This window comes from Silene latifolia, chromosome 6, assembly GCF_048544455.1.
Source record: "Silene latifolia isolate original U9 population chromosome 6, ASM4854445v1, whole genome shotgun sequence".
Taxonomy (NCBI): Eukaryota; Viridiplantae; Streptophyta; class Magnoliopsida; order Caryophyllales; family Caryophyllaceae; genus Silene; species Silene latifolia.
This window is the reverse complement of record NC_133531.1, coordinates 28,074,490-28,083,199: the sequence shown is the minus strand read 5'-3', so window position 1 is coordinate 28,083,199 and position 8,710 is coordinate 28,074,490. Positions and strand designations below refer to the sequence as shown.

Here is an 8,710-nt window from a genome sequence, read left to right as displayed (position 1 = left end):
TGATATTTTGTTGATGAGACACGGTTGTGAGAGGTTGTTATAGTAATTTTGATCTTGTTCTAGATAAGGCTTTAGTGGATATGGTAATGGCAAGTGATTTGTAAAATATGTGTGGTAATGACCTGAAAGATGCAGGTGGTTCATAATCCTTTGTTGAGACAGTGAGTGTAGGGTGTTGGGAGAATTAGTGTCATATTAAGTTGTGTATGAGTTTTGCGGTAATGAAAGAAAGAACTTGAGGATCTAGAGTGAGTATACGTACCGAGTGTGGATCGTGAGTTATGCTTTTGGGAGATAGGTGCTTTACATAGAGAGGTATGTTGTTTTGCAGTAATAATGGATAGTTAGTATGGTGATTTTGCTACGAGTTTTATGGTATAGGTTAGGTGGTGTGTCGAATGAGTTGAGGTATGAGAAATGTTTAAGTAAGAGAGCCTTGGATATATGCATGGCGAGTGTTTATATTATAGGTGGTTATCTTTGACATGCGGTGGTGATGAGGATAATGAGACGATATAGCTTGGATGTAGTATTAGTGAGTTACGAGGACATAACATTTATCTTAAGAGGAGTAGGATGCGATAAAAGAGATTTTGATGGTTGTGCATATGGTGGTATATTCGCAGTAGAGTGTTGGTGTAGCATAAAGAAGGAAGTTGAATATTTTGTGGTTGATGTTGTTAAAAGGTCATGGTCGAGCTTGTAGTAGTGTGATGTTTAGGAGTGTGAGAATATTTCACTAGTGTTGACAGTTGGATGATGATGTTATGAGTGTGAGTAAACTTCGAGGACGAAGTTCCTTTTAAGGGTGGTAGAATGTAACATTCCGTTTGATGTTATGAGTATCTTGATATTGGATTATCTAGTGGATGATATTTTACGGAGATAGCAGCGTTTCTGTTGGTAGTGTATGGATTTAGGATCGAGAGAGATATAATGGAGTTGGTACGATATCGTGAGCCATGTTGTGGAAGTAGGAATAGTTGGTGGAGTTGGGGTTACGAGTTCATGTTTGGTCGGTTGGGGTTTTGTTTTGAGTTCTTAGTTGGTTGTTGTGTCTTGATCGAGTTAGTATGTTTGTTTTTGGGTATGGGTTGAACTTCGGGGACGAAGTTCTTTTTAAGGAGGGAAGACTGTAATACCACGGTTTTATGAGTCTATGGGTACTCTATCGAGTGGGCCTTACTTTGTCGAGTAAGTGTGTTTTGCGTTTTAAAATAGTTTCTGACCTGTTGGGTACTCGATCGAGTAGCCTTGGTACTCGATCGAGTAAGCGGCACTCGATCGAGTAAGTTAGTTACTCGATCGAGTAAGTGTGTTTTACGGGGTTGTTTTGACGGGTTTTGCTAATAACGCGAGTTTGATATAAAAGGTTTCCGTCAGTTTATTTCATCATTTTTAACCTTTCTAAACCTTTCAAAAGAAAAAGGAGTTACGTAGTTCTCTCTCGTCGCGTTGTTGGCAAATCCCCAAGGCTAGGAGTGTCGGATCATCTTGTTCTTTGCATCATAGTGTTCCTTGCGTCAAGGGTAAGATCTACATACCAATTTTATAGTATTTAGTTAACTTTGTTTAAACTCTAATTTTGGGAATTGGGGATTTGTGTTAGTTTTGTGATTGGTAGTGATTATATGTTTGTATGTTAGGAGGAGGATTCGTAGAAGAAGCCTTTTGATATCAGCTGTGAGACCGTCTGATTGTGTTGATTTCCAGGTAGGGTTTCCCTACTCAGTATTAGTTCCATAATGTGTTGGTGATGATTTGTGATTGTATGATTAGTACTGACCCCGTTTAATGTTTTAAAAACTGTGGTGATCCATTTGGGGGTGGTGAGCAGTTATTGAGCATGTATGATATGACGCGTTTGGGATAGCTGGGATGAGTCATCACGTGGTAGTTAGAAGTCTTCCGCTGTGTCAGACGATGTTTTATAGCTTTGATAGTTTTAGCAGTAGACCGTCTGAGAGTCTTGTATTTCTTTTTATCAGTTTTGGAGTTGGTATGTAATCACTTTAAACTATTTTGTTATTTAAATTATGTTTCTTCATTGTCATTTGATTATCATTGCCTCGGGTAACCGAGATGGTAGCACTTCCATGCCTTGAGTGGTCCTGGTAAGGCACTTGGAGTATGGGGGTGTTATAACTGCTTCCACAACGAAGAAACCATTCGCGTGTTTTGTGTGCAAGGGTCCTCACAAGATGGCCGATTGTCCGAACAAAGCGGAGTTCAATGCCATGTTCAAGAAGATGCCGAAGAGGGCTCAAGAATGTCTTGATGGGGCGTTGTCCGACTATCACCAAGAGTGTAACGAAGACTCGAGTGATGGTGAAGACCAACCACGGATGGTCTCACTTCAAAGGATTAGCGCGATGGGGAAGTACGAAGATTCCTGCACCAAGAAATCCAACGGGCTCATGTACGTGGACTTGATGGTGAATGGGAAGCAAGCACGAGCCTTGATCGACTCGGGCGCCTCCCACAACTTTGTTACGAAAGAGGAAGCTGATCGGTTGGGGCTAGTTCTGCGGGATGCTAACAGCTGCCTAAAGCCGGTCAATAGGAAATTGAGACGCGTCCAAGGAGTGGCTAAGAAGGTCGCGGTCCAAGTGGGTGAGTGGGCAGGGGAGCTCGACTTCACCACCTTTCCGCTGGATGACTTCAAGTTAGTACTCGGGATGCAGTTCTTTTAGAAAGCATTGGTGGTATTGAAACCGAGTGACGGATCGATGCTACTAATGGGGTCTATCGTAGTGAAGACGGTAGACAGCAACGAAGACAAGGGGCAGCATCGAATTTCGGCTATGAGGGTGATACCGACGACGAAACAAGGGATGTGACCTTGGAGAATGCCTAAAGGTTCGGTGGAGCCGAGGGCGTACAAGACCCAGGCTAACTACGATGCTAAGTGGCCTGGGGGACGAAAGAAGAGTCTACCCCCCTCACCGAGGAGTAGACAATGAGGGTCGAGATGCCCAAAGAAGTAGGCCTCGTACCATCAGGGGGCCGCGTCGATGTGCCGAATCGACGTCCTGGTTTGCGGGTCAGTCGACCCAAGAGATAAGGCCTCGTACCATCAGGGGGCCGCGCCGAAATGCTGATTCGGCGTCATGGAGATCTCACATTCCCTTGAATGCAGGTGCTGAAGTGACGAGAGACAAGATGAAGATCCGTTGGAGCCAGTACTTGGAGAAAGCCCGAGAGAGATCTTTTCAAGCAGCGGCAAAGTGGACTTTCCCGAAAGACAAGGAACACGTGGTGGACTTGGATAACATGATGTTCGGCGGCTTCTATGTCAAGGACCTCCAGCCTATCCTTGAAGGGACGAAGATGTCAGTCATTGTTTGGGACGAAGCGCAGATTCAAGCCGAGTTGTACAAGACAATCCCCAACACTGCATGGACAGTCAGAGCTCACCGAGGATGTCTCACTGAAGCACCATTTAAGATTTTTGTGTTGCCGAGGGCGGCAACAGATTAGGTGGGGGAGAGTGTGACGATCCGCACACTTGAACCCTTAGATTTATTTATGGTTATGTAATTTCATTTCCCTTGTACATTTGTAGTAAGTAATTTTTTAGTCTAGCATAGTTTTAGAATAGCTTTTCTTTCCATAAATAGGTATATCGCTATTCTACACTAAACTTGTAATTTCAATGTTTCCTGCTACCAGGATGTAACTATCATATTTCCCTCTTTAGGGAGTACTAGTGAATGAAAATCTGTTTCCTACCTTGTGCCTTCGTATTGCTTGTTGTTGCTTTGTTGTGAACGACTCTTAGCCTTCACTTTACTAACAAACCGTGTTTGTGGGATCGACACTAGGATTCCGACTCACACACCCGAGACCGATACGAGTGCCTAGTGCTTGACAAACACTAGTGCCTAACGCTCTCGCTTCCATTCTTGTCGAGTATTGCCGAGACCCGAGTATCGTGCTAGTGAGCGATCCTTCACTAGTTCGAAGATCCTTGTCGCCTGCATCTTGCCTTGAGACGGGCAGCAGGTGTGCGCGCACGATCCCAAAAAATACCGGATCGTGACACCTAGGATCATGTACCTTAATTGGCCCAAACCATTGTCGTTTAAGAGACTGGAGGAGTAATAAGAAAATTTCATAGAATTGGTATTAATATATTCATAACAAATTAAATGGGCGAGGTTGTCTTATAAAATTGTCTTATATTTATTTAGATTATCTTGTTCATTTATACCACAATCATGAAACGAAAATTTATTTTCAATGGAAGATTGATGGATAGTTTTGTGATAATTTAGTATATAATCATTTTAAAAAAGAGTAAAGGCATGTTCTTTTAAACTCGATTCAAGTTCAATTTCGGTTATTTTAAACTTAAGTTTAGTTTAATATAGGTAATATAATCATTTTACCTCGTATATTTACTACCAGTGTTTATTTTAGGATGTTATTCGTCAGAGGAACACCTTGTCAAATTAATAGTATATCCTTATTTAACTTGTTAAACGGACCGAGGTAAAAATACCGGTCAGGTTGAATACTGATCGATCAAATATAGGTTAGGTAAAATACGAGTCAAACTTTGTATAATTTTGTTCCTTTTATATGTTTTATGTTCCTATTTAACATTAACTTATACTCATCGGGCCTAATGCTTAGGACGAGTTATGACTTATGACCCTAAAAGGTCTAAATTAATGGGTCATTTTGACTTTAGCCAAACACATTAGGAATGGTTAAACAAACGGGCAGGTCAGGAGTCAGGTCGAGCCTATCAAGGTCAGCGCGAAACCGGCCCGGGGAGGGTCACAGCTGTAAGCGGGCCGGGTTAGGGGTGAGGCGGGTCCAAGGTGTCCCAGGTAGGTTATGCCAGACCCGGGCACGGCCCGAGGTGGAGGACAAGTTGAGATAGGCCTAACACGGGGTGAACGGGCCAGGCCGGGCCAAAATTAACCTCCCAAGTGGCCGTCTGGTTATGGGTGGGTCGGGTTAGCCCTTATCTTTGATCAGCCCTAAAACACATAGCGGGTTAAATTTTAGTACTAGTCTTTAGGGTTGAGCAAAACCGGGTACCCGACCCGGTTTTGCAAACCGGTTCGGTCCCCGGTTTTAAAAAACTGATATGTTCATTTTATATATGCTTTTACCCCTCATTTTAGCTCGGTTTTTATTGATTATCATACTTTAATTAGTATATTTTTGAGCTAATTTTGTGTTCTAGGTGTATTGTTGTGTTTGTTACGGTTTTGTAGGAATCTAAGCATTTAGAGGCTTTTTCCTATGATTTTGTACACCAAGTTCACTAAGCTAAACAAGGCCAAATATTGGACTAAGTGTGTGAAGATTTCTTGGGTTTTGCATGAAGATTAGTGGATTGAAGTAAGGAATTAAACATGAAGCCAAATGCAAAGTCAAGCCCAAAATGAAGGTCCACATCAAGGTTGCAAGCATTGGATGCCAATAGAGCTTAGGATGCTAGGAATTTAGAACATTAACCGGGTGATTAATCGCATATTTAATCACCAACATTGGATACCTTAGCAATTAAGAGGAGATTTAAGGCGATAAACCGAGGATTAAGTGACCCCGATCGGGGCCGCCCAACCCCGATCGGGGTTGCATGCCTGATGACTCTTACGTTTTTTCCTTCCTCTCCTATAAATAGGAGAGGCAATCCTAGGTTTTGGGCATCCCATTTTACGTCCAAGTTTACTACATTAAGCCTCAAGCATTATAAGTTTTCTCTCATTAGTTTTCATTTCAAGTTTAAGTTGTTTAAGCATTCTTTAGTTAATCATTCAACACTTTGTATTTCAAGAGATTCTCAAGCATTTGTTATTCAATCTTTTGGTTCTAGTTATTTGTTCTTCCATACAAGTCTTCCTTATTAAGGTATTTCTTATTACAAGTTTACAATTTACATCATTGTTTTAGTTATCACATAGTTTTTATAATTGTTACTTTAGCTTTGTTCTTTTCATATGTTATATCACCCAATTAATATAGTTCATACAACCATGTTTAATATTCTCTACAATTTAGTTTGCATTTTATATCTTAGTATGAGTAGCTAAATTCTCTAGTCTAAAGGCTAGGGGAGCCATGCAAAATCAAAAATATAATATGATTAAATAAAGTTTATAATAATTTTGATCAATTGCTTCCATCACATGCTTGCTTTGTTACGCTTAATCTTTGATTATCGGCCGTAGTCGTAGATTAAAACTTGTTTATTCGTTCTAAAGTCGAGAGGCACGGAATTGAATTAGACTAAGCATGTATGGTAGGACGACCTAGTCATGGACGAGAGTTTTTCTAGGACCCGGTCTATGGTTGATACTAATGCCGTAAGGTGGGTATCTTTAAGCCTAAGTAATTGACAAGATTATTAGTACCAAGTTTATCATGTTCATATGTTTACCTTTGCATGAGTGACCCGACCCCTTTAGACTATCTTTTATCATATTATTTACATTGCAATTTTCATTAATCAACAAACCAAACAAATCAAACCCAAAACGTAATCGACCTTGATAAAAATCCACCCATAGCAATTCACGACGTAATTCCCGTTTCCTTGTGTTCGACCCCTATTACTACATTAACTTGTGTCTAGGGAAATTATTTTTGCATAGGTACGCGATAAGCCTATCAAATTTTGGCGCCGTTCTTAAAACGGTTTTATTGCTTTTTGAATTGTCGATTTTTATCTTGTTTTCCTTTGTCTTGGGGAACATTTGTTCCTTAAGACCGTTACTTATCACTTCTCTAGAAATTGTTGTCTTATGCCCAGGTCCTCACGCAAGGGAGAATTGCTTTCACCGGATTCCGATCCCGAGAAAACCTTTAGGAGAAGACGACGTTTTTGGAAGGAAGTGAAAGAAGCCTCTTCTCCCGTACAAGCCGAAAGTGCTAGAAAGTCTTACTTAGACGATCTACAGATTCTTGAAGAGGAGGAGGTTTCAAGTTCATCATCTCCACCACCATCACCATCTACTACCAAAAAGATGGTGAAACTTTCCGATCATTCAAAGCCCACCGCGGCCATGCTTCCGGCCGGAATCACAACCACTCAAATCACCGCGCCGGACTTCGAGATCAAACCGGCTTTCATTAGCCTAGTGGAGAGAAAGCAATTTGGAGGAAGTCCTTTGGAGGATCCCAATTTGCATGTGCAAAACTTTTGTGACTATTGCTCCATGATCCGTCAAACGGGCGTCACCCAAGCCCAAATAAGGGAAATACTTTTCCCTTTCTCTTTGAAGGACAAGGCCAAGCTTTGGATCAATAGCCTTGACCGCACCGCCATGGGAATCACCAATTGGGAGACATTGGCTCTTGCTTTTTACCAAAAGTTCTTTCCACCGGAGAAAACTCAAACTTTGAGGAGCCAAATCACCGGATTCCGTCAACAAGCTCTTGAGAGCTTATATGAGGCTTGGGAGAGGTACAAAGAGCTTCAAAGACAATGCCCACATCATGGGCTAGATGATTGGTTTCTTGCAATAACATTCTACAATGGATGTTGTGCCGAGTCCCGAAGGATTCTTGATTCCGCCAACAATGGGCGGTTTGATCAAATTGACACCGATCTTGCTCATGCCACGATCGAATCTATGGCGGTCCATGATGCCCAATATGTCAATTCCCGAGTTGTGCCATCTAAAGGTAAAGAAGAATCCTCTAACAACTCTGTTTTGCTAGCTCAAATTGCTTTGCTCCAACAACAATTGGCGGAGAGGGATGCTAGAGATTCCATTCAACAAGTCAATGCCATGTCTTCAACGAGCCAAATCGTTGTGTGTGAAGGTTGCGGAGGTGCGGGTCACTATGCCGCTCATTGCCAAGCTCCCATTGAAGAGGTAAATGCCTTTTTAGCTTTAAGACAAAATGCACAAAATGCTTATCCACCGGGTACATTCTCAAACACATATAACCCAAATTCAAGATTTCAACCGAACATGTCTTATAGAAGCAACAATGTGCTAAATCCTCAACCACAACCCCCACCACAACAAAATGCCTATATCCCTCAACAAAAATATATCCCTCCACCAGGGTATCAAAATCAACAAAGGCCCCCACAAAACAATTTCCAACAAACTCAACCTCCACAACAAAATGCCCAACAAAATAACCAAGAGGGAGGTAAGCTTGAGGGCTTGATAATCCGTATGCAAAAGGAATTGTTGGCTCAAATTCAAAAGAATGAGCAAGCTCAAAATGCCGCGATCAAAATGTTGGAGCAACAAATGGCTCAATTGGCCTCATCTAGCTCTTCAAGGAAATCGGGTCAACTACCCCCTTAAGGTGAGCAACCTCATGCTACCCTTAATGCTATTTCCTTAAGAAGTGGTACGAAATATGATGGGCCATCCATGCCCAAAGATGATGAGGAGGTACTTGTTGAGTTGGAGGTCTCTCCAAATGATAAGGCAATTGAAGAAATTCTAAAGAAAGTGGATGACCCACTTGTTGTTGTTGAGAAAGACAAGGAAGTGGAGGATGCTCCTCCAAAGAAAGATATTGAAGCAAAGATTCCGGAAAAAGTCAAAGTGTCATTCCCTCATAGGTTGGCAAAGCATCAAAAGAATTCCCAATTCGGTAAATTCATGGAAGTTGTGAAGAATTTACAGGTAACCGTTCCTTTTACCAAATTAATCACTCAAATTCCATCTTACACTAAGTTCATGAAAGACATTTTAACTAAGAAGAGGACTTTTGATGAGGT

The 8,710-nt window shown here is 41.5% G+C and overlaps 1 non-coding gene across 1 annotated transcript; it reads right to left on the bottom strand.

Moving 5' to 3' along the window:
• Window positions 1-7,358: 7,358 nt before the first annotated feature.
• Window positions 7,359-7,465, bottom strand: LOC141589330 (small nucleolar RNA R71). Its single transcript, XR_012520273.1, has one exon. It is a non-coding gene; the product is annotated as a small nucleolar RNA R71 (small nucleolar RNA).
• Between the last annotated feature and the right edge of the window lie 1,245 nt (window positions 7,466-8,710).